Source organism: Phyllobates terribilis, unplaced genomic scaffold, assembly GCF_046119375.1.
Source record: "Phyllobates terribilis strain yellow unplaced genomic scaffold, ASM4611937v1 Scaffold_8__6_contigs__length_399053987, whole genome shotgun sequence".
In the NCBI taxonomy this organism is placed as follows: Eukaryota; Metazoa; Chordata; class Amphibia; order Anura; family Dendrobatidae; genus Phyllobates; species Phyllobates terribilis.
The window spans coordinates 368,135,244-368,160,422 of NW_027362768.1; the positions used below are offsets into that span (position 1 = coordinate 368,135,244).

The 25,179-nt window shown below is 45.3% G+C and overlaps 1 long non-coding RNA gene across 1 annotated transcript in view; it reads right to left on the reverse strand.

Moving 5' to 3' along the window:
• Nucleotides 1-1,317: 1,317 nt before the first annotated feature.
• Nucleotides 1,318-25,179, reverse strand: part of LOC141157514 (uncharacterized) — a 30,223-nt gene continuing 6,361 nt past the window's right edge. The window contains exon 3 of the long non-coding RNA XR_012247809.1: nt 1,318-5,900. This is a non-coding gene — a long non-coding RNA (uncharacterized lncRNA). The remainder of the gene's footprint in view (nt 5,901-25,179) is intronic.

Below are 25,179 nucleotides of genomic sequence, written 5' to 3' on the forward strand. Positions count from 1 at the left end.
CACAATTAACAAAGCCGCAAGTGCCCTTTATCGGGTAATATTCTAAGTCGCCCTTATAGAATATGTTCCCTGGGTGCCTATTGAATAGATAAAATGGCCCACTCTAATAATGTCCTGTGTTCACCCTAAAAAGTAATAATAAATATTGAAGCCCCAGAATGTTCCCAAAAAATAATGCTCCTTAATAATTAATACCCCAGAGTGCCCACAAACAAGCAATAAAACCCCAGAATGTTCCCAAAAAATAAATGTTACTTAATTATTAATACCCCAGAGTGCCCCCAAACAAGCAATAAAACCCCAGAATGTTCCCAAAAAATAAATGTTACTTAATTATTAATACCCCAGAGTGCCCCCAAACAAGCAATAAAGCCCCAGAATGTTCCCAAAAAAATAAATGTTACTTAATAATTATTAATACCCCAGAGTGCCCCCAAACAAGCAGCAGAGCCCAGAATGTTCCCCAAAAAAATAAATGTTACTTAATAATTATTAATACCCCAGAGTGCCCCCAAACAAGCAGCAGAGCCCAGAATGTTCCCCAAAAAAATAAATGTTACTTAATAATTATTAATACCCCAGAGTGCCCCCAAACAAGCAGCAAAGCCCCAGAATGTTCCCAAAAAAATAAATTATAAGTAAATACAAATAAATAAATATAATTTATTAATAATTAATAAAAAAATTATTAATGCCCCCAGAAAAAGTAGTACTGCCTCCAGAGTGTCTACTTTAAAAGTAACAATACCGCAGAAAAAAAATGAAACTTAACCCATAGGTCCCCAACCAGCCCACCTGTTTCTTTTAGAGTCTTAAGTGCAGGTGATGATGACACGTGCTAGTCCTGCCTCCTTCCTGCTGGCTTTCCCGATGTCTTTTCGGAGTGGTAGACCCATTGTAAAATGATGCATATCGCAATTATGATCTTGCATCGGGGATGCAGGTGGGAGGAGGTTTGAAGGGCCAACATGGCAACTGGATCAGGGTCCTGGAAATCTTTTCCATCATCTCTAGTTATAATAGTGTTCACAGCACCGCTCCATACACTGTGTAGTGGCCGTTCACAGGTACTGCAGCTCAGCTCCTATTGAAATTAATGTGATCTAAGCTGCGGTACCTGAGATTGGCCACTACATGACTCCATACACTACATCTTGCCACTGGCGGAGCTGATAACAGCTGATTGGTGAGGCTCACGGAGTGGCCAGCCCCTTTAATGGCAGATAACTCATTTAAAGTAGTATTCCCATCTTATGGCTTATTTTCACTGGCCAATCAACTAAAGTTAGTTGTTGAGCAGTGATGCGGACAGAAGGATTGATAATAATAATTTTTTTTATTTCTATAGCGCCAACATATTCCGCAGCACTTTACATTTTAGAGGGGAATTGTACAGACAATAAAAGACATTACAGAATAACAATAATCACATAAATCAACAGATACCAGGAGGAGAGAGGGCCCTGCTGCTCACAAGCTTACAATCTATGAGGAAATGGTGGAGACACAAAAGGTGGATTGTAACAATTGTTTGTGTTGTATGGTCCAGCCATCAATATAATAAATACGGTAATCACCTAATGCTAAATGAACCAGTCACCAACCAGTATGTGAACAAGTACAGACACAGAAGTCTCTTAAGTACATGGGAGTGTGTGAACAGATGATTCGAGGGTCCTGATTGGAAGTGTTGTATGGGGGAAAAAAAGGGGATAGATAAGTGAGATGAGGCGATAGGCCAGTCTAAAGAAATGCATTTTTAAGGCACGCTTAAAACTGGGTATTGGGGACTAAACGAAGAGTCCTGGGTAGTGTGTTCCAAAGAATTGGCGCAGCACGTGAGAAGTTTTGGAGTCGAGATTGGGAGGTTCGGATTATTGAGGTCATTAGCACAACGGAGGGCACGGGTAGGGTGGTAGACTGCGACGAGGGAGGAGATGTAGGGCGGTGCTGAAGCATGGAGCACTTTGTGGGTAAGGGTGATGAGTTTATATTGAACTCTATAGCGAATGGGTAACCAGTGCAATGACTGGCACAGGCTGGACGCATTGGTGTAGCGGTTGGAGAGGAATTTGATCCTGGATGCTGCATTCAGGACAGATTGGAGAGGGGAGAGTTTAGTAAGAGGGAGACAGATTAGTAGAGAGTTGCAGTAGTCCAGACGATAACACAGGTCTGCAAAAAATAAAATTTCAAGAGCTGTTTTGGTTATTCCACGTAATCTTTGTTTTTTGGTGCGCTGAATCCAAAAATTACCTCAGTTTTGTCATAGGACATCACGTATCCTGACAAGTTAGGTAACTATGTTAAATAAGGCAGTACTGCGAAATAAATGAAAATAGACTTGCAAAAGTTATTTTTTATTACAAATTTTTCATGAAAATCATTTTTGAACTGAAATGAGCTCACTACCACTCATTAAAATTGATTTTTTTTTTTTCCCTGTGAGGCTCCTCTTGGTACATTTACGCGTGTGAGTAGCTTCTGGAATGTCTCTCTGAAGCATCCAACAGTAGTCTGCCATCATTATAATGCTCCATTTTCCCTGGTATCTTCTTTCCATCTCTTTAATGTCCTGGTGGAATCATTCACCTTGCTCTTCACTCACAGCTCCCAAATTTTCAGGAAAGTAGTCAAGGTGGGAATGGAGGAAATGCACTTTCAAACTCATCAGCAACCTAAAGCTTTAAATGCTTTCAGCATTTGTCCGACGATCTTTTTGTAGTCAGGATCTTTTTTATTGCCTAAAAATTTCTCTACGGCCTCTTTAAATGCAATCCACCCTTCTTTTTGAGGAACCGTCATGGTATTGACAAACTCTTTATCAGCTATAAGCCTTCTAATGTTTGGTCCGACGAACACACCTTCCTTCAATTTTGCCTCCGAGAGGCTTGTAAACTTGGTGACCAAGTATTTGAAGCATTCCCCAACTCTTGGAAGTGATTTTACGAATTGCTTCATCAAGCCCAATTTATGTGGAGAGGTGGTAGAAGAACTTTATAGGGAGGTACCAAAGTTTCTCGGAGGACAATTTTTTCACCGACTGTGAGCACCCTCGGCTGCCAACTTTTCTTGGTCCAGTGATTTTGTCGGTCTCGACTGTCCCACAGACACAGAAAACAAGGATATTTGGTATACCCAGCTTGTTGCCCGAGCAGCATGCACAAGACCTTCAAATCCCTTCATATTTAAGTTTACGAGGAACCCATTCCAAGTTCTCATAGGTTTCCTTCAAGTGTACGGAATGACCTACAGGGATGGAAGCGTAAAAATCGCCGTTGTGGAGTAAAACTGCTTTGAGACTTCTTTTTGAAGAATCTATACAAAGACGCCATTGCACTGAATCATATTGGATTTTGAATTGACTTTTCAAACCTTCCACATCGATGCAATAAACCAACTTGTCTTCCTGGGCAAAGTAAGGAACAAACTCCTTTTCACAATGTCTGAACTATGAAAAAGACACTCCTGGTAACAATAAATTCCTGCTTTTGAGCCTTGATCCGAGTAACTCAGCGGCATCTTTGGGAAGATTCAAGTCTCTTAGTAAATCCTTCACCTCCTCCTGGGAAAAAAATGTTGGCCTTGTATCATCTTCAAAGTCAGAACTTGATTTGTCATCTGGTTCAGGTATGATTCCACCTTCATCAGAGCTACGTATGTCTTCCAAAGTAGCAGGGGCCTTGGGTACTGGTATATCTGTGCCATGGGGGATGGGATGAATTACTGAGTGAAGATTGGGGTATGAAATGGAATGTTTCCATTTAGAATTATACCCTTTCACATTCAATGAACGAAAGTAAAAGTCGTCACTATGGTTCTTTTGCTCTAGCCATACCATAGGAATCCCATAAAGGAAAGCTTTTTTCTTACCCTTGAACCAATTTCGGAGGTCCTCAACACACCGTTTGCGCACTTTATGAGGCGCCCAAACTTTATCTTGATCTCCAAGTTTTAGTCCGAAGTATGCGAAATATACTTTTTTTTAAAAAAGTCTGTAATATTCAGCTGTTGATTCAACACTGTATATTCACCACAAATGAAACAGAAACGGTCAGGCAAAGTAATACACTTTCGCAAAGCTATAACGCTAATTTGGGGAAACACGGTTGATGAATGAAATTCCAATGCAAGTTTCTTGAAAGCATAAGGACCTTTCATTATGTCACTAATAGGGCTGTGGAGTCGGAGCCCATTTTGGTGGAGTCAGAGTTGGTATAAAATGGACCGACTCCGACTCCTAAAATTATATAATAAATTGGGTACAGTAGTTCAATGCAGTTTGTGGGGAATATTTTTTCATAAGAATTTGGGAAAGTTATGAAATGTCCTATTCCTGATCTAAGGGTCTAGACTTTTAGCTGAGATGAATCTGTGCTACAGTAAATTTATCATTTAAACATGAGCCGTGTATGAGGGAGTCGGAGTCGGAGTTGGAGTCAGTGTCATGGAAATTGAGGAGACGGAGTCGGAGGATTGGCTTACCGACTCCACAGCCCTGGCCACTAACCACCTGACTGCCACCGGCCAATCACGCAGTTCCTATTGATGTTAATGGGGAAAGAACATAATCTGCCTGTCGATGATTCACCAGAGTTTGCAGAAGAACCAATAGGTTTGTAGCAAGTCCTGACGTCTAGTATTTTTTTTCAATATTTTTTTCGTTATCAAAACACCAAAATACATGGAAATTATATGAAAATAATCAAACAGCTTTTTAGTCGCAGACTTGTGTAATAAATCAGATCTACAGTAAGAGTTTTTGCAGAGTCAAAGGTAAGAAAAGGTTGAATTCTAGAAATGTTTTTGAGGTATAGATGACATGAGCGGGTGAGTGATTGGATCTGAGGAGAGCAGCGGGCTTGTTGCTGGGGAGTAATGGTGGAGCCACACACGGAGATGGCAGTATTGGTTATAGGTAGGTTAGTGGAGGGAGGAAACACAAGAAGTTCAGTTTTTGACGGGTTCAGTTTCAGATAGAGGGAGGACATAATGTTAGAAACAGCAGAAAGACAATCACTGGTATTTTGTAATAATTCAGGGGTGAGATCAGGAGACGATGTGTATAATTGGGTGTCATCAGCATAGAGATGCTACTGAAAACCAAATCTACTTATTGTTTGTCTAATAGGAGCGGTGTATAAGGAGAAGAGTAGGGGGCCTAGGACAGATCCTTGAGGAACCCTGACAGTAAGTGGAAAAGGGGAGGAAGAGGAGCCAGCAAAAGATACAGTGAAGGAGCAGTCAGATAGGTAGGAGGAGAACCAGGATAGAACGGTGTCCTTGAGCCCGATAGAGCAGAGCATCGTGAGGAGGAGCTGGTGATCCACAGTGTCAAATGCTGCAGAGAGATCCAGGAGAAACAGCAGGGAGCAGTAACATTTAGATTTAGCTAAATAATGTGATTGTCCTGGTCCCATACAGTGTTATGTCATCTCCTGTGTACACTAGGCAATGTGCTGCCAATAACGATGACTTTTATACATGCACAAAAATTAAGCATTTTCGATGAGTGATTGCTGGCTTGTTTACAAACACTTTTTCACCAATTATTGTTTCATGTAAAAGGTCTAATACTTGTAGATGGATGTCTGGAAGCATCACCAACCCTGAATATGAAGGGGATGCTGCTCCAGTATAACGCTACTCAGTCTCTCCCTGCACAACGGAGTCCCAGCAAACTGCAGCCGTCACTTGAATGGAGGTGTGCTGCAGCTCCCCTACCCAGCAGGTGGTGGCGCTGTGCATGGTTGACTGTGCCGCATCTTTCCGCAGGGCTACTCCAGCATTCTTAGGATCAGTGGGGGTCCCCACCAATCATGTAGCGATCGATGGCATATTCGAGTAATGTGACTTCATCAGATGGGAACATACCGTATTTTTCGGACTATAAGACGCACCTAGGCGAAAAAAAAAATGTAAGCAAAAAATGTGTTCATGATGCACTTTTAAGGGGGAGGGGGTCTTCTGCTGACACTGGTATAGGGGTAATATCCCCCAATTCTGACAATATACCCTATCATGGTATATATGCCCCCCCCCCTTCCTTTTATACGTGGTCCCCATCCCCATCCTGGTATGCCTGACATCCCTCCATCCTGGTATGCATGGCACCCCTCATCCCTGTCCTGGTATGCATGGCACCCCTCATCCCTGTCCTGGTATGCATGGCACCCCTCATCCCTGTCCTGGTATGCATGGCACCCCTCATCCCTGTCCTGGTATGCATGGCACCCCTCATCCCTGTCCTGGTATGCATGGCACCCCTCATCCCTGTCCTGGTATGCATGGCACCCCTCATCCCTGTCCTGGTATGCATGGCACCCCTCATCCCTGTCCTGGTATGCATGGCACCCCTCATCCCTGTCCTGGTATGCATGGCACCCCTCATCCCTGTCCTGGTATGCATGGCACCCCTCATCCCTGTCCTGGTATGCATGGCACCCCTCATCCCTGTCCTGGTATGCATGGCACCCCTCATCCCTGTCCTGGTACGCATGGCACCCCTCATCCCTGTCCTGGCATGCATGGCACCCCAAATCCCTATCCTGGTATGCATGGCACCCCTAATCCCTATCCTGGTATGCATGGCACCCCTCACCTTTATTCTGTGATGTATGCCCCCCTCAGAGTTATCCTGGTATGTATGGCCCCCTCATCTTTATCCTGTTATGTATGGCCCCCTCATCTTTATCCTGTTATGTATGGCCCCCTCAGCGTTACCCTGGTATGTATGGTCCCCTCATCCTTACCCTGGTATGCATGGTCCCCCTAATCCCCATCAGGCTGCACAATAAAAAAATAAATAAACACTCTGACTCACCTCTCTTCTCTCTCCTCCAGCGCTGCGTCCTGTCTGCCCGCACTGATCTCTCCATGTGAGTCGCGCATGGCGTCACTTCCATGCGCGGCTCACAAGGAGAGATCAGCTGCCGGAAGTCACTGCTCCCCACGCCGGGACTGTGTGCGCGGGGAGCAGTGACTTCAAGCTCCTTCATAGCCAGCACACAGCGTAGCCGCGCTGCGGCTCCTGCTGCTGCCGGGCTATCTCGTGTGCCCGCTTATTAAAGGGCATGAATATTCACCCCTCCCCACGCCCAGAGGTTGAATATTCATGCCCTTTAACAGCGGGCACAGGCGATTCCGGCAGCAGCGGGAGCCGCAGCGCGGCTACACTGTGTGCTGCTATTAAGGAGCATGAATATTCAGTGCTCCCCACGCCCCATGCTGCTGCCTCCTGTGCCCCGCTCCTCCACCGCTACCGCTCATCCCACACCCCACATATATATACACCCCCCCCCCCAACATTCGGACTATAAGACGCACCCCCCATTTTCCTCCAAAATTTTGGAGGAAAAAATGCGTCTTATAGTCTGAAAAATACGGTACCTAGTACAATTAGAAATAAATCGCAACTAAAGTGTCTCCCCAGGTGGAGCTTCACTTCCTGATCAGTAGATTCACATAGGCTTGGTTTACTCCTATGTGTAAGCTGAGCACCTCATCATAATATAAGCAATTAGTTATGGTAATGTGTGACAAAGTGCTATTATTATGTTTTATAGCCGTGTTATTGCTGACAATTTGTTTTGTGATTGCGTCATAGTAGAAACCAGGGTTCAATATCATAATACAGTATACACCACAGAATCCATGATTCTGCTCTCGGTGAAGGCTGCCCTCTGCCACCCTCTTCTTGAGTGTCACCCACCAACCTTGTCCTATGTTACTAAGCAATGGCTGTAAAGTGTTTGATCCTGTGCTGAATAAATCATGAGAAAGTTATCTAATTTGTCAAAAAAAGGCTTTGTAGGGTGTCATTGCATCTATCGGAGGTGGGTTTAATGCAGCATCACCCATGGGGTTGGATATTTATGGACATCTCACATACAGCGAGAAGACTACATAAACCTACTGGTCTGTCAGTATCTAGTTCTCTCGTAAGACAAAATACAAAACTTACATCCAAGAAATAAGAATTATTAATCCCCGCCACCCCCTCCCCCACAACAAGCCAACACCCACCGAAAGAAAAATAGAGAATAAAAAATCAGTTTCCAAACTTGATTAAAAAATGATGAGCAACTTTCTTAAATTTTCTATTAACCGCAAGTATTTCTACCCACCGTTTTTGTGAGTGATGACACTGTGCACGACAGTTCAGAATATGGCACAAGCTTTTTTTTTTATTCATTTTGTTCCGTGAAGTCACATGACACAAGGCCATCCCGGCCGTAATGAACCCTACAATTATCTCCTTGTAAACCAATTTGAAATAAGTTCTTAAAACAATACTCAAGGGTGTAAACAAAACATGTCCATCACCCATGAGTTATACAACAGGCCAAATCCACTACCCACGCGTGCTGCTAACCACTACAAGTTTACACCTTGATTGCTGTTTTTGGACATTAATTTTCATCCACGCCCAGGCATTACTTTTCGCTTATGATGTAATTCATCCTCCCGTACCTTTCTGCTGACACCTAAGTTCTTAAGGAGAGTCCGTCAGCAGTTTTTACCCTACAAAGCTGCTGATAGTGTTCGATAGAAGAGGTGTAGAGGTGATCATACCTTGCTGTACTGTTTAGGCAGCAGTATTAATAAGAAAAGTAAGTTTTATTCTGGTTTGCAAGACTGTCCCTAGAGCTGGCCATACACGTGATAGCTGTCGGCGGAACGTTAATTTAACTGACCGCTATCTCTCCCAGACGCATGAGACCTCGCTTGGCTTAAAGATCTGGAGTCACAATTCCATGTACTCGGACCTTCTGTGCCCTGACAGATGGAGACCCCTCAACACATGACATCGGTCGGATGGTCCCACTGAAATCAGCCGGTTCAGTCAACTTTCCCTTAATGTGTATGGGGCCTTTAGGCTAAAATGCTCTCAGCTCTGCAACACCTCCCCTCTACTCTTAAGTGACAACTCTTGGGAGCTCTCTAGATCCAAAGAAAAGGGGTCCTGTGTCGAAACATTTAGGAATTGCAATCATTTTTCTACAAAGCATCCTCATTTCAGGGGCTCAAAAGTACCGTATTTTTCGGACTATAAGACGCACCAGACCATAAGACGCACCTAGGTTTTAGAGAAGGAAAATAGAAAAAAAATGTAAGCAAAAAATGTGGTCATGATGCAATGTTAAGGGGGAGGCGGTCTGCTGCTGACACTGGTATAGGGGTAATGTCACCCAATTCTGTTAATATCCCCCATCCTGGTATATATGCCCCCCCTCTTTCTATTATACGTGGCCCCCATCCCCATCCTGGTATGCATGGCACACCTCATCCCCATCCTGGTATGCATGACACCCCTCAACCCCATCCTGTTATCCATGGCACCCCAATCCCCCATCCTGTTATGCATGGCACCCCTCATCCCCCATCCTGGTATGCATGGCACCCCTCATCCTTATCCTGGTATGCATGGCACCCCTCATCCTTATCCTGGTATGCATGGCACCCTTCATCCCTATCCTGGTATGCATGGCACCCTTCATCCCTATCCTAGTATGCATGGCACCCTTCATCCCTATCCTGGTATGCATGGCACCCTTCATCCCTATCCTGGTATGCATGGCACCCTTCATCCCTATCCTGGTATGCATGGCACCCTTCATCCCTATCCTGGTATGCATGGCACCCTTCATCCCTGTCCTGGTATGCATGGCACCCCTCATCCTTATCCTGGTATGCATGGCACCCCTCATCCTTATCCTGGTATGCATGGCACCCCTCATCCTTATCCTGGTATGCATGGCACCCCTCATCCTTATCCTGGTATGCATGGAACCCCTCGTCCTTAAACTGGTATGCAGGGCCCCCTCATCCCTATCCTGGTATGCATGGCTCCCCTCATCCTTATCCTGGTATGCATGGCACCCCTCATCCTTATCCTGGTATGCATGGCACCCCTCATCATTATCCTGGTATGTATGGCACCCTCATCCCTAACCTGGTATCCATGGCACCCCTCATCCCTATCCTAGTAGGCATGGCCCCTCATCCCCAATCCTGGTATGCATGGCACCCCTCATCCTTATCCTGGTATGCATGGCACCCCTCATCCTTATCCTGGTATGCATGGCACCCCTCATCCTTATCCTGGTATGCATGGCACCCCTCATCCTTAAACTGGTATGCAGGGCCCCCTCATCCCTATCCTGGTATGCATGGCACCCCTCATCCTTATCCTGATATGTATGGCACCCCTCCTCCTTATCCTTGGTATGTATGGCACCCCTCCTCCTTATCCTTGGCATGCATGGCAGCCCTCATCCTTATCCTGGTATGCATGGCAGCCCTCATCCTTATCCTGGTATGCATGGCACCCCTCCTCCTTATCCTGGTATGCATGGCAGCCCTCATCCTTATCCTGGTATGCATGGCACAACAATCCCCATCCTGGTATGCATGGCACCCCTAATCGCCATCACGCTGCGCATAAAAAAAAACAAAAAACACTTCTACTCACCTTTCTTCTCTCTCCTCCAGCGCTGCGTCCTGATCTGCTGCCAGCACTGATCTCGCCATGTGAGCCACGCATTACTTCCCTGCCATGCGCCCTCACAAGGTGAGATCAGCTGCGGGAATATTCACTGCTCTCCACGCCAAGACTGTGCGCGTGGAGAGCAGTAACTTCATTCTCCTTAATTGCCGGCACACAGTGTAGCCGCAGCGCGGCTCCTGCTGCGGCCGGGCTATCATGTTTGCCCGCTATTAAAGAGCATGAATATTCACCCCTCTCCACTCCCATGGGCTTGGAGAGGGGGTGAATATTCATGCTCTTTAATAGCGGGCACATGCGATTGCCTGGCAGCAGCAGGAGCGGCACTGCGGCTACACTGTGTGCCGGCTATTAAGGAGAATGAATATTCAGTGCCCCAATCGCCCACGCCCTATCAGATCCAACCTTGTGGTGTTTTATTAATCTTTCTACTTTCTTTTTCAGATACAGCTCTTCAGGGTTAACAGGGAACACTGCGTCCCCTGTTACTCCCTTTACACAAGCGACCGAGAGAGCAATGTACATTCTCCACATTGCCCACTCTCGGACCCGCTTGGCAGGACTTATCCCCTGTCACCTCCCGGTGTCGCAGGGTGATTCCCGGTGGCCAGTCCTTGCCTGTTCCCCACCCCAGCCCCCTCCTCGGAGTGGCCTGGGAGGGAGACGGTGGTCCCTGCGGGTGACCTTCCCCCAGATTTTGGGGTCGACACTGTCTCCTGCACTGTCCAGGACCGGACAGTGCGGGAAGGAGGAAGAGCCAGGATCCCCACTTATCCACGGAGGACCTCCTGGGACCGTCCTCAAAGGGAAGAAGAGGAGGTATCGGTACCTTAGAAAAGGTACAATCCCTCCCCCTCTGGCTGCATCAGCAGGCCCCTCAGAGCCCTGACATGGCTTTGCTTACAAGCGTATATTCCTCCCCCCAGCAAAAGGGGGCTGTAAATTTCTCAGCGCTCCCTGCCACACGCCAGCTGCAGTCTCCACTTCACCATCACTCTCCCCTTCACATCAGCGGCGATCGCTTATAATACACAGCGCTTACTTACAGCGCTACCCGAGCCACGCCCCTCTCCTCTTTCTTTGCGTCCCCCACAGCATGGCGTCCCCGGCAGCCCCCCTCCTTCTTCTTGCCCACTATGCGCGGCAAAACTGCCCGCATTATTTATTTTCCCCCTCGTGGGGGCGTTTTGGGGGGGGCGTTCCTCTTACCGGTGCCCCCCCCCCACCCTCACACAATCGGCCTATCAAGGGCGAGGATCATGGTGATGCATTCATCACGCCCACCAGCCCTTCCGTATCCTTTAGCCCGCCCCCTCCTTCCTTCTGACACTGTTGGGGATTTATTCAAAATTGAAGGCATACTGAACCAGCATGGCTACCACAGCATCTTGCAGCGGCATGCTATTCCATCCGGTTTGCGTTTAGTTGGACCATCATTTATTTTTCAACAGGACAATGACCCCAAACACACCTCCAGGCTGTGTAAGGGCTATTTGACCAAGAAGGAGAGTGATGGGGTGCTACGCCAGATGACCTAGCCTCCACAGTCACCAGACCTGAACCCAATCGAGATGGTTTGGGGTGAGCTGGACCGCAGAGTGAAGGCAAAAGGGCCAACAAGTGCTAAGCATCTCTGGGAACTCCTTCAAGATTGTTGGAAGACCATTTCCGGTGACTACCTCTTGAAGCTCATCAAGAGAATGCCAAGAGTGTGCAAAGCAGTCATCAAAGCAAAAGGTGGCTACTTTGAAGAACCTAGAATATAAGACATATTTTCAGTTGTTTCACACTTTTTTGTTAAGTATATAATTCCACATGTGTTAATTCATAGTTTTGATGCCTTCAGTATGAATGTGCAATTTTCATAGTCATGAAAATACAGAAAAATCTTTAAATGAGAAGGTGTGTCCAAACTTTTGGCCTGAACTGTATCTCCACATCCCTATCTGTGCATCACATCAGAAGTTCCTTCGATTTGCCTTTCAGAACGCACATTACCAGTTCACTTCCTTCCCCTTCGGGCTTGCCTCCGCCCCAAGGGTTTTCACGAAGGTAATGGCGACGGTCATGGCCATTCTAAGAGCCAGAGGGTTTGTAATTATCCCCTACCTCGACGACCTGTTGATTAAAGGCCCCACGTTGAAGGACTGTCTCCACAGCCTCCAGATCACCTTGAACACGCTCTCTCGGTTAGGCTGGCTGATCAACACAGACAAATCCTCCTTGGTCCCATCTCAACTTGTGACCTTTCTGGGAATGCAGTTCGATACAACCATTGCCCGGGTCCTTCGTCCAAGAAAAAAGATAAACTCTCTCCGTCTGGGGATCCGCCTTCTCTCCAACCCAAGTCCACACTTGCTTCGGCTATGCATGAGTTTCCTGGGGAAGATGTGGCTGCTATGGAAGCAGTACCGTTTGCCCAATTCCATACCCGCCCTCTTCAACTAGCCCTTCTGTCAGCATGGGAGAAGAACCCATCGTCTCTGGATCTGCGTATCAAGTTACCTCTTCAAGTGAGAACGTCATTGACATGGTGGACTCTCCTCTCTTCCTTCAGACCCGGGAGATCGTTCCTACCGCTTCACTGGCAGGTGATCACAACCAATGCCAGCCTCATCGGTTGGGGAGCAGTCTTTCTTCACCACACGGTACAGGGCCGGTGGACTCCCCACGAGGTCTCCCTACCGATCAATATCTTGGAGATAAGGGCAATTTACCTGGCGTTACGTCACTGGCAGGATCTTCTAGCAGAGTTCCCAGTCCGCGTACAATTGGACAACGCCACGGCCGTGGCGTACTTAAATACTTAAACCATCAAGGAGGAACACGCAGCAAGTCCGTCTTGAAAGAAGTGGCAAGAGTGCTAGTTAGGGCCGAAAAAACAGTTCCGGCAATTTCAGCAGTCCACATTCCGGGGGTTGACAATTGGGCGGCTGACTTCCTCAGTCGGCAGGGCCTTCCCTCAGGAGAATGGTCTCTCAATCCCGAGGTGTTTCAGCAGATTTGCTTGCGGTGGGGCACGCCGGATGTCGACCTCATGGCATCTCGGTTAAACCACAAAGTGCCATCCTTTGTAGCCTGGTCCCGCGATCCTCTAGCGATCGGTCAAAATGCGTTAGTCATACCATGGTCTCAGTTCCAGCTGCCCTATCTCTTTCCCCCTCTACCATTGATCCCTCAAGTTGTCAAGAAGATCAAGACAGAGGGAGAACCGGTAATCCTAATAGCTCTAGACTGGCCCAGACGGGTTTGGTACGCGGAGCTAGTAAACCTGCTCGTCGACTCCCCCTGGAGACTACCAGACCATCCAGATCTCCTCTCTCAGGGTCCTATCCTTCATCAGAGTTGTCGTTCTCTGAATTTAATGGCATGGCCGTTGAGGCCGCAGTGTTGAGGAAGGCGGGTTTTGCTGACAATGTCATTCAGACCTTAATTAGCGCCAGAAAACCTGCAACCTCGCGCATATATCACAGAACCTGGAGAGCCTTCTTTCGTCACTGTGAGAGAGATCAGCTAGCTCCCATGTCTTTTTCTTTACAGGTCATCCTGGCCTTTCTTCAGTCTGGCCTAGAGACGGGTCTCTCCTTGAGCACCCTCAAAGGTCAAGTGTCGGCCTTGTCCAGCCTCTTCCAACGAAAGTTGGCTGCCCGTCCTCAGGTCAAGACATTTCTACAGGGGGTGGCGCACCTGGTGCCACCTTATCGCCCCCCCGGTGGATCCATGGGACCTTTAATATGGTCCTAACCGTCCTCCAACAGCCTCCGTTCGAACCCATTCAGGACATCTCAGCCTCTCTTCTCTCCTGGAAGGTGGCTTTTCAGGGTGGCTGTTACCTCGATTAGGAGGGTTGCGGAGCTCGCAGCCCTCTCATGTTGGTCCCCTTTTCTGGTCTTTCATCAAGACAAAGTAGTGCTCAGACAGGGCCCTTCCTTTTTGCTGAAGGTAGTTTCCTCCTTCCACATCAATGAGGACATTGTTTTGCCTTCTTTCTGCCCTGCTCCGCGGCATCCATTGGAAAAATCTCTCTGCATAAACTGGATCTGGCCAGAGCTCTACGCGTGTACCTTTCTAGAATGGCCTCCTTTCGTCGTTCGGACGTCCTCTTTGTCATTCCTGAGGGGCGTCGTAAGGGTCTTCCTGCTTCCAAGTCAACCATTTCCCGTTGGATACGTTCAACCATTTTGGAGGCATATCGCATCTCAGGCAAACCTCCCCCTCAGGTCCCTTAGTCTGTTTCAGTAGGCTCCGCAATCATGGGGAAGATTGCTGACTTGACAGATGTCCAGAAGGCAGTCATTGACACACTCCACAAGGTCCCAGAGTTCTAATTTTCATTTGGAAATCAAGGTCCCAGAGTCTGGAGGAAGAGTGGAGAGGCCACAATCCAAGCTGCTGGAGGTCTAGTGTGAAGTTTCCACAATCAGTGATGGTTTGGGGAGCCATGCCATCTGCTGGTGTAGGGCTACTGTGTTTTATCAAGACCAAAGTCAGCGCAGTCGTCTACCAGGAAATTGTAGAGATTCTTCATGCTTCCCTCTGCCGACAAGCTCTTTGAAGATGGAAATGTCATTCTCCAACAGGACTTGGCATCTGTCCACACTACCAAAAGAACCAATACCTGGTTTACAAACAACAGTATCACTGTGCTTGTTTGGCAGCAAACTCGCCTGACCTTAACCCCATAGAGAATCTATTATAGAGAATCTATGGGGTATTGTGAAGAGGAAGATGAGAGACCCCAGACCCAACAATGCAGACGAGCTGAAGACTGCTATCAAAGCAACCTGGGCTTCCATAACACCTCAGCAGTGCTACAGGCTGATTTCCTCCATGCCACATTGCCGCATTGATGCAGTAATTGATGCAAAAGGAGCCGACCAAGTATTGAGGGCATTTACTGAACATACATTTCAGTAGAAAAACATTTCGGATTTTAAAAACATTTTTCAAGCTGGTGTTATAAAGTAGTCTAATTTACTGAGATAATGACTTTTGTGTTTTTATTAGCTGTAAGCCATAATCTTCAATATTAACAGAAATAAACACCTGAAATAGATCACTCTGTTTGTAATGACTCATATATAATATATAAGTTTCACTTTTTGTATTGAAGAACTGAAATAAATTATATTTTTGATGATATTCTAATTTTGTGAGATGCACCTTTTGTGTATATATATGTATATATCTACCGTATTTTTCAGACTATAAGACGCACTTTTTTCATCCAAAATTTTGGAGGAAAGTGGGGGGTGTGTCTTATAGTCTGAATACTATCTCCCTGTATATAATGTTGCTCTCCGTGGTAGGAGGTCTGGGGGAGCATCAGCAGCGGAGGATCAGCGGGACACAGGAGGCAGAAGCCGACTGCTGCAGCCTGCGCTGTGCCCGCTACTAAAGAAAATTAATATTCCCTGCTCCCCACCGCCCATGGGAGTGGGGAGCAGGGTATATTCATTTTCCTTAATAGCCGGCACACTGTATCGCAGCATGGCTCCTTCTGCGCTCTTCGGTCTGTGTGCCCGCTATTAAAGCTTATGAATATTCCCTACAACCCACTCCCATGGGTTGTAGTGAATATCCATGGTCTTTAATAGCAGGCACACTGACCACAGAGCGCGGTCAGTGTGCGAGCTTTCACACTGTGTGAGGGCACATGGCAGGGATGCCATGCTCGCATTGCCATGCGTGGCTCACACAGTGAGAGTGTCAGCCCCAGAGCGGGACTGCGCTGGAGGAGAGAGGAGGTGGGAATGATTGTTTATTTTTTTTGTGGGCAGCAGGATGGGGCTCAAGGGGTACCAAGCATACCAGGATGGGGCCTCAAGGGGTACCAAGCATACCAGGATGGGGGCTCAAGGGGTGTCATGCATACCAGGATGGGTGTTCAAGGCGATGCCATGCATACCAGGATGGGGGTTCAAGGGGTTGCCATGCATACCAGGATGGGAGTTCAAGGGGTGTTATGCATACCATGATGGGTGATCAAGGGGAGCCATGCATACCAGAATGGGTGATCAAGGGGTGCCATGCATACCAGAATGGGGGCTCAAGGGGTGCCATGAATACCAGGATGGGGGATAAAGGGGTGCCATGCATACCAGGATGGGTGATCAAGGGGTGCCATGCATACCAGAATGGGGGCACAAGGGGTGCCATGCATACCAGGATGGGGGCTCAAGGGGTGCCATGCATACCAAGGTGGGCTCAAGGGGTGCCATGCATACCAGGATGGGTGCTCAAGGGGTGCCGTGCATACCAGAACGGGAGCTCAAGGGGTGCCATACATACCAGGGTGGGGTATCAAGGGGTGCCATGCATACCAGGATGGGGGAATCAAGGCGTGCCATACATACCAGGATGGGGATCAGGGGGGTGCCATGCATACCAGGATGGGGGAATCAAGGAGTGCCATACATACCAGGATGGGGATCAGGGGGGTGCCATGCATGCCAGGATGGGGGAATCGAGGAGTGCCATACATACCAGGATGGGGATCAGGGGGGTGCCATGCATACAATGATGGGGTATCAAGGGGTGCCATGCATACCAGGATGGGTGATCAAGCAGTGCTATACATACCAGGATGGGTATCAAGGGGTGCCATGCATACCATGATGGGGTATCAAGGGGTGCAATGCATGCCAAGATGGGGGAATCAAGGGGTGCCATGCATACCAGGATTGGAATGAGGGGGGGCCATACATACCAGGATGTGTGATCAAGGGGTGCCATGCATACCTGGATGGGGGATCAAGGGGTGCCATGCATACCAGGATGGGTGATCAAGGGGTGCTATGCATACCACGATGGGGGATCAAGGGGTGGCATGCATACCAGGATGGTAGATCAAAGGGGTGCCATGAATACCAAGATGGGGGATCAAGGGGTGCCATGCATTCCAGGATGGGGATGAGGGCCACGTATACCAAGATGGGATGGGGGCCACGTATACCAGGAAGGACGAGCCATACATACCAGGATGGAGGATATTAACAGAACTGGGGGACATTGCCCCAATACTCTAAAACCTAGGTGCGTCTTATGGTCCGAAAAATACGGTGTGTGTGTGTATATGTATGTGTGTATGTATGTGTGTATATATATATATATATATATATATATATATATATATATATACAGTTATCTGAAAAGTTTGGGCACCCCTATTAATCTTAAGCTTAATGTTTTATAAAAATTGGTGTTTTTGCAACAGCTATTTCAGTTTGATATATGTAATAACTGTTGGACACAGTAATGTTTCTGCCTTGAAATGAGGTTTATTGTACTAACAGAAAATGTGCAATCTGCATTCAAACAAAATTTGACAGGTGCATAAGTATGGGCACCCTTATAATTTTCTTGTTTTAAATACTCCTACCTACTTTTTACTGACTTACTAAAGCCCTTTTTTTGGTTTTGTAACCTCACTGAGCTTTGAACTTCATAGCCAGGTGTATGCAATCATGAGAAAAGCTACTTAAAGTGGCCACTTGCAAGTTGTTCTCCTGTTTGAATCTCCTCTGAAGAGTGGCATCATGGGATCCTCAAAACAACTGTCAAATGATCTGAAAACAAAGATTATTCAACATAGTTGTTCAGGGGAAGGATACAAAAAGCTGTCTCAGAGATTTAACCTGTCAGTTTCCACTGTGAGGAACATAGTAAAGAAATGGAAGAACACAGGGACAGTTCTTGTTAAGGCCAGAAGTGGCAGGCCAAGAAAAACATCAGAAAGGCAGAGAAGAAGAATGGTGAGATCAGTCAAGGACAATCCTCAGACCACCTCCAGAGAGCTGCAGCATCAACTTGCTGCAGATGGTGTCACTGTGCATCGGTCAACTATACAACGCACTTTGCACAAGGAGAAGCTGTATGGGAGAGTGATGCGAAAGAAGCCGTTTCTGCAAGGACGCCACAAACAGAGTCGGCTGAGGTATGCAAAAGCACATTTGGAGAAGCCAATTTATTTTTGGAAGAAGGTCCTGTGGACTGATGAAACCAAGATTGAGTTGTTTGGTCATACAAAACGGCGTTATGCATGGCGGCAAAAAAACACAGCATTCCAAGAAAAACACTTGCTACCCACAGTAAAATTTGGTGGAGGTTCCATCATGCTTTGGGGCTGTGTGGCCAATGCCGGCACCGGGAATCTTGTTAAAGTTGAGGGACGCATGGATTCCACTCAGTATCAGCAGATTCTTGACAATAATGTTCAAGAATCAGTGACAAAGTTGAAGTTACGCTGGGGATGGATCTTTCAGCAAGACAATGATCCAAAACACCGCTCCAAATCTACTCAGGCATTCATGCAGAGGAACAATTACAATGTTCTGGAATGGCCATCCCAGTCCCCAGACCTGAATATCATTGAACATCTGTGGGATCATTTGAAGAGGGCTGTCCATGCTTGGCGACCATCAAACTTAACTGAACTGGAATTGTTTTGTAAAGAGGAATGGTCAAAAATACCTTCATCCAGGATCCAGGAAATCATTAAAAGCTACAGGAAGCGACTAGAGGCTGTTATTTTTGCAAAAGGAGGATCTACTAAATATTAATGTCACTTTTCTGGTGAGGTGCCCATACTTATGCACCTGTCAAATTTTGTTTGAATGCAGATTGCACATTTTCTGTTAGTACAATAAACCTCATTTCAAGGCAGAAACATTACTGTGTCCAACAGTTATTACATTTTAATAGGGGTGCCCAAACTTTTTCATATAGCTGTATGTATGTGTATATATATATATATATAGTACAGACCAAAAGTTTGGACACACCTCATTTAAAGATTTTTCTGTATTTTCATGACTATGAAAATTGTACATTCACATTGAAGGCATGAAAACTATGAATTAACACATGTGGAATTATATACTTAACAAAAAAGTGTGAAACAACTGAAAATATGTCTTATATTCTAGGATCTTCAAAGTAGCCACCTTTTGCTTTGATGACTGCTTTGCACACTCTTGGCATTCTCTTGATGAGCTTCAAGAGGTAGTCACCGAAAATGGTTTTCACTTCACAGATGTGCCCTGTCCGGTTTAGTAAGTGGGATTTCTTGCCTTATAAATGGGGTTGGGACCATCAGTTGTGTTGTGCAGAAGTCAGGTGGATACACAGCTGATAGTCCTACTGAATAGACTGTTAGAATTTGTATTATGGCAATAAAAAAGCAGCTAAGTAAAGAAAAACGAGTGGTCATCATTACTTTAAGAAATGAAGGTCAGTCAGTGCGAAAAATTGGGAAAACTTTGAAAGTGTCCCCAAGTGCAGTTGCAAAAACCATCAAGCGCTACAAAGAAACTGGCTCACATGAGGACCGCCCCAGAAAAAGAAGAGCAAGAGTCACCTCTGCTTCTGAGGATAAGTTTATCCGAGTCACCAGCCTCAGAAATCGCAGGTTAACAGCAGCTCAGATTAGAGACCAGGTCAATGCCACACAGAGTTCTAGCAGCAGACACATCTCTTCAACAACTGTTAAGAGGAGACTTTGTGCAGCAGGCCTTCATGGTAAAATAGCTGCTAGGAAACCACTGCTAAGGACAGGCAACAAGCAGAAGAGACTTGTTTGGGCTAAATAACACAAGGAATGGACATTAGACCAGTGGAAATCTGTGCTTTGGTCTGATGAGTCCAAATTTGAGATCTTTGGTTCCAACCACCGAGTCTTTGTGCAACGCAGAAAAGGTGAACGGATAGACTCATGCTTCACGGTGGGAACCAGGCATGTAGAAAGAAGAGGTGTGATGGTGTGGGGGTGCTTTGCTGGTGACACTGTTTGGGATTTATTCAAAATTGAAGGCATACTGAACCAGCATGGCTACCAAAGCATCTTGCAGCAGCATGCTATTCCATCCGGTTTGCGTTTAGTTGGACCATCATTTATTTTTCAACAGGACAATGACCCCAAACACTCCTCCAGGCTGTGTAAGGGCTATTTGACCAAGAGGGAGAGTGATGGGGTGCTACGCCAGATGACCTAGCCTCTACAGTCACCAGACCTGAACCCAATAGAGATGGTTTGGGGTGAGCTGGACCGCAGAGTGAAGGCTAAAGGGCCAACAAGTGCTAAGCATCTCTGGGAACTCCTTCAAGATTGTTGGAAGACCATTTCCGGTGACTACATCTTGAAGCTCATCAAGAGAATGCCAAGAGTGTGCAAAGCAGTCATCAAAGCAAAAGGTGGCTACTTTGAAGCACCTAGAATATAAGACATATTTTCAGTTGTTTCACACTTTTTTGTTAAGTATATAATTCCACATGTGGTAATTCATAGTTTTGATGCTTTCAGTGTGAATGTACAATTTTTATAGTCATGAAAATACAGGAAAATCTTTAAATGAGAAGGTGTGTCCAAACTTTTGGTCTGTACTGTATATATATGTGTATATATATATATATATATATATATATATATATATATATATATATATATATATATAGTGGACAAATTAAATTTACCACAGATAAAATGTTCATTTTTAACACTTTGTAGAGAATCCTTTGCAGGCAATGACTGCCTGAAGTATGGAAGCCATGGATGTCACGAAATGCTGGGTTTCCTCCTTTCTGAGGCTTTGTCAGGCCTTTACTGCAGCTGACTTCAGTTGTTGCATGTGAAATGCAGCTTGATGGGGCTGAGATCTGGTGATTGACTCCACCATTGCAGAATATTCCACTTCTTTGCCTTTCACGGTATGTTTCGGGTCATTCTCCATCTGTACTGTGAAGCGCCGTCCAATCAGCCTTGCTTTATTTGATTGAATCTGAGCAGATGGTATCGCCCTGTACACTTCAGAATTCATACAGCTGCTTCTGTCTTCAGTCACATCATCAATAAATACTAATGACCCAGCGCCATCACATGGCCTCCACCATGTTTTACAGAGGACATGGTGTGCTGATGATTATAAGTCGTTCCAAGCTTACTCTATACTTTCTTCTTCCAATCATTCTGGTTCAGGTTGATCTTAGTTTTGCTTTTCCAGATCTGGGCGGCTTCTTTAGATTTTTTTTCTGTCAAAGTCTAATCTGGCCTTTCTATTTTTCAGGCTAATTAATGGTTTGCACCTAGTGTTGAAGCCTCTGTATTTGCTCTCATGACGTCTTCTGTTTATGATAGACTTAGATACTGAAACACCTACTTCCCGGAGAGTGTTCTTCACTTGGGTGGATGTTCGTGAAGCGGATTTTCTTCACCATGGAAAGGATTCTGCCATCATCCACCCCTGTTGTATTCTGTGAATGTCCAAGTCTTTTTGAGTTTCCAGGATCACCAGTGGGCTTGTTTTTGCAGAATGTACCAAACTGTTGATTTGGCCGCTCCTAACATTTCTGCTATCTTTCTGATAGATTTCTTCTTTTTCAGCCTAATGATGGTCTGTTTCTCTTCCATTGAGAGCTTCTTTGTCCTCATGTTGTGGGTTCACAGCAACAGCTTCCAAATGCAAATGCCACACCTGAAATCAGCTCCAGACATTTTATCTGCTTAATTGATGATGGAATAATGAGGGAATAGCCCATGCAGCTTATTAAACAGCTTTTGAGATAATTGTTCAATTACTTTTGGTCACTTTAAAAAGAGGTAGCTACATATTAAAGATCTGTAATTCCTAAACACTTACTCAAATTAGGATGTGAATACCCTCAAATTAAAGCTGGATGTCTGCCCTTTAAGCCCATATTGATTATAGAACTGGAAATTTAATATGTTTTGGTAAACAGCTAAAATGGCAAAACTTGTCACTGTTCAAATATTTCTGGACCTAACTGTATGTATGTGCGCTGTTGCTCCATTTATACAGGGGGACAGGACTCCTAATCTCAGGATCTGTGGGGTCCAACCACTGTGAATAAGTAATGTTATTCATGGGACACCCCTTTAATGCTGAGACTGGACAACACTTTACTTTGGAACATTTGTGCTGTAATCAGACTTAATTTTTCTCTTTATAGGGGTTGTACCAAGTTTTTAAGTTAGCCCCTAGCCATAAGATGGAGGATAACTTACAGATTGCGGGGGTCCGACCTCTGAAAACCACGCTAATCCCTATTATCTCTAGCGTTCCATAGACAATGAATGGAGCATAGGTGCACATAGCCACCCTCCACTCCATTCAGACTGGGATCAATCAGAGTCCCAGTTGGAGATACACATGGTAAGTTTTTTTTTGTTTTGTTTTTGTTTTTTTTATCGTCCATCTGTTATTGGCAGGACAGGCTATTTATGGGACAAAATCAGATCCTTGGATTTATCAAATCACCATCAAAGTTTACAACAGGATCTTGAAATCTTTCTTGGAAGACATTTAATCATTCAGTCTCTTGTATGAAATCTGCAAGATACAAAGTTCTCTACTTTATGTAAACATTAGATGTTCTCCCTCTTGCGATTATATCAAATTTACCATTTTGAGTCAATAATCACAACATGGATTGCAAGCCGGAGCGGCAGAGTTATTCAAAGCGCAGAACAAAAGATTCTCCAAAGGAATCAAATCAATCTGCAATCAACAGAAAAATATAAGATACAGTGTTATCTTGAGAAAGCGGGTTCATCTTCTGGGAAATGTAAAGTACAAGTTGTTTTAACTGCACAAGGACAGTGATACACAGATAAGAAGCGAGGAATTACAGTTGCGTCTTACTCCAAAGTCCACTTAGTCTTAAAAGTGGCCATGCACATTAGGCAGAAGTAGGTTGATGGTTGAACTGCCAAGAAACGAATGATCACCTGGTGAACGATCGTTCCAAAATATTCTGAAACCATCCTTTTGGAAAGTTCTGTAATGGGCAAGAACCTATCAGTCTGCTGTGTTGGTAGTTCTCGGATGCAATAGTTGACAGATCTACATACCCTCAAGCCCAGAGCAGGCCACAGATCATGGCAGAGAGCGATCACTGATTGTCCTGTTTAACTTATGGCATTCTTTTCCAACATGACAACTTTCACATATCAATCGTATATGACTGACAGAAAATTCCTTATTTATGGCCAACCTAAAAGCCAATGCAAATTAAGGTGGTCAGTCCTCCACTAGCAATCATGTTTGAGTCAAATGTGCATGCTATTTAAAGGGACTGTCCACTATTAATTTGGACTATTAATTGGGCTATTAATGGGTACTGCACAAATTAAAAACAAAAATCTATACTTACATCATGGACTGGTGTCGCTTCTCGTCTCTCATTTCTGTGTCCCTCGCCAGTTTCTTGACCTAAACAATGTCATGTGGCCACTACAGCCAATCTGCTGAAATGCAGACTTAATTGTGAAGGCTGCAGATGATCAGCAGCTACTGATTGCAGCAGTAATGTGACACTTATGTCAGAAGACCAGCGGGGGACACAGAACTCAGAGTGCAGGAGTGGCACAAGTCTAGGGCATCAGTGTAGACTTTTTTATCTTTTATAAAACATCATGGGAACATTAATTCCACTACTGGCTCCATTGTCCACTAGTGGCTCCATTTATCAATAAACGTAAGTGGTATGCGATAAGATTAGGCATATAAAATCAAAGACTTCCAGTGACCAGCAAAAGGGTAACAATGTTTTGAACTTCAGACTCCATATTGCACCATCCACTACTCCTTCGAACGTGAGACTACCATCATTTCATAGACCATCATCTTGGCTATTTCATACATAAATTTGACTTGCAACTATTTAGTATATGATTAGATATGCAGATTCTTGTCACTGCATTGTTACCATTTTTTAAAAATCTAAATTTTAATTTTTATTATTTTTTCAGTATTTTGTAAATCCACCTTTGGCTTTCGGCACTGCCAGAATCCTTCTTGCTCTTGATCAGATTCAAACATGTATCGACCGAAATCTGATCCCAGGTCTCTTCTATACATTTCCAAAGCTGGTCCATACTGGTCACCTAACTTCGGTATATATACAGTTTTTTCTTCAACTCTACCCATAAGTGTTCGATTGGGTTGAGGTCTAGAAACTGTGGGGGCCAATCCAGCACCTCTACTTCATTGTCCTTGAATCATTTCTTTGCCAGTCTTGATGTATGCTTTGGGTCGTTGTCCTGCTAAAACACTATGACGTCTTTTTCATACACATAGTACTCAAGTGTACAAAGTAACTCGTCTTGTAGGACACTCACATATAGCTCCGCATTGAGACCAACATCGATCCTGGTCAAGTATCCAGTTCCTTTTGGATGTGAAACAACCCCGTATCTTCAGGCTTCCTCCACCGATCTTGACATTTCCTTCAATTTCTCGATCCGTTATCCCCTTTTTCCCTTGTTTGTTCCAGACACATTTGCACCCATTAGAGCCTAGCCTATTGGCTTTCGTCTCATTGCTCCAGATCACCCATTTACAATCTGTCCACTTTTTGTACTTTTTTTCCAAACTCGAGCTGACACTTCTTATGACAATATTGATGTCGAGGCTTCTTCACCTTTTTTTCACACTACCATTCCAGACTTGTGTAACGTGCGTCGCACGGTGCTTGCATGGACGTCTGTGATCTCACTATTACGAAGCTTACGAGCCACCTCCACTGTCGTGTTTGTCGTGCTGGAACTTATAGATCTTGTGATGAGCCGACTTGTTGGCTTCATTTCCTGTTCTTCCAACTTGGCGCTCACATGATGCAGTTTGACAATTTTCTTGGCTGAGAGACCGCTATCGATA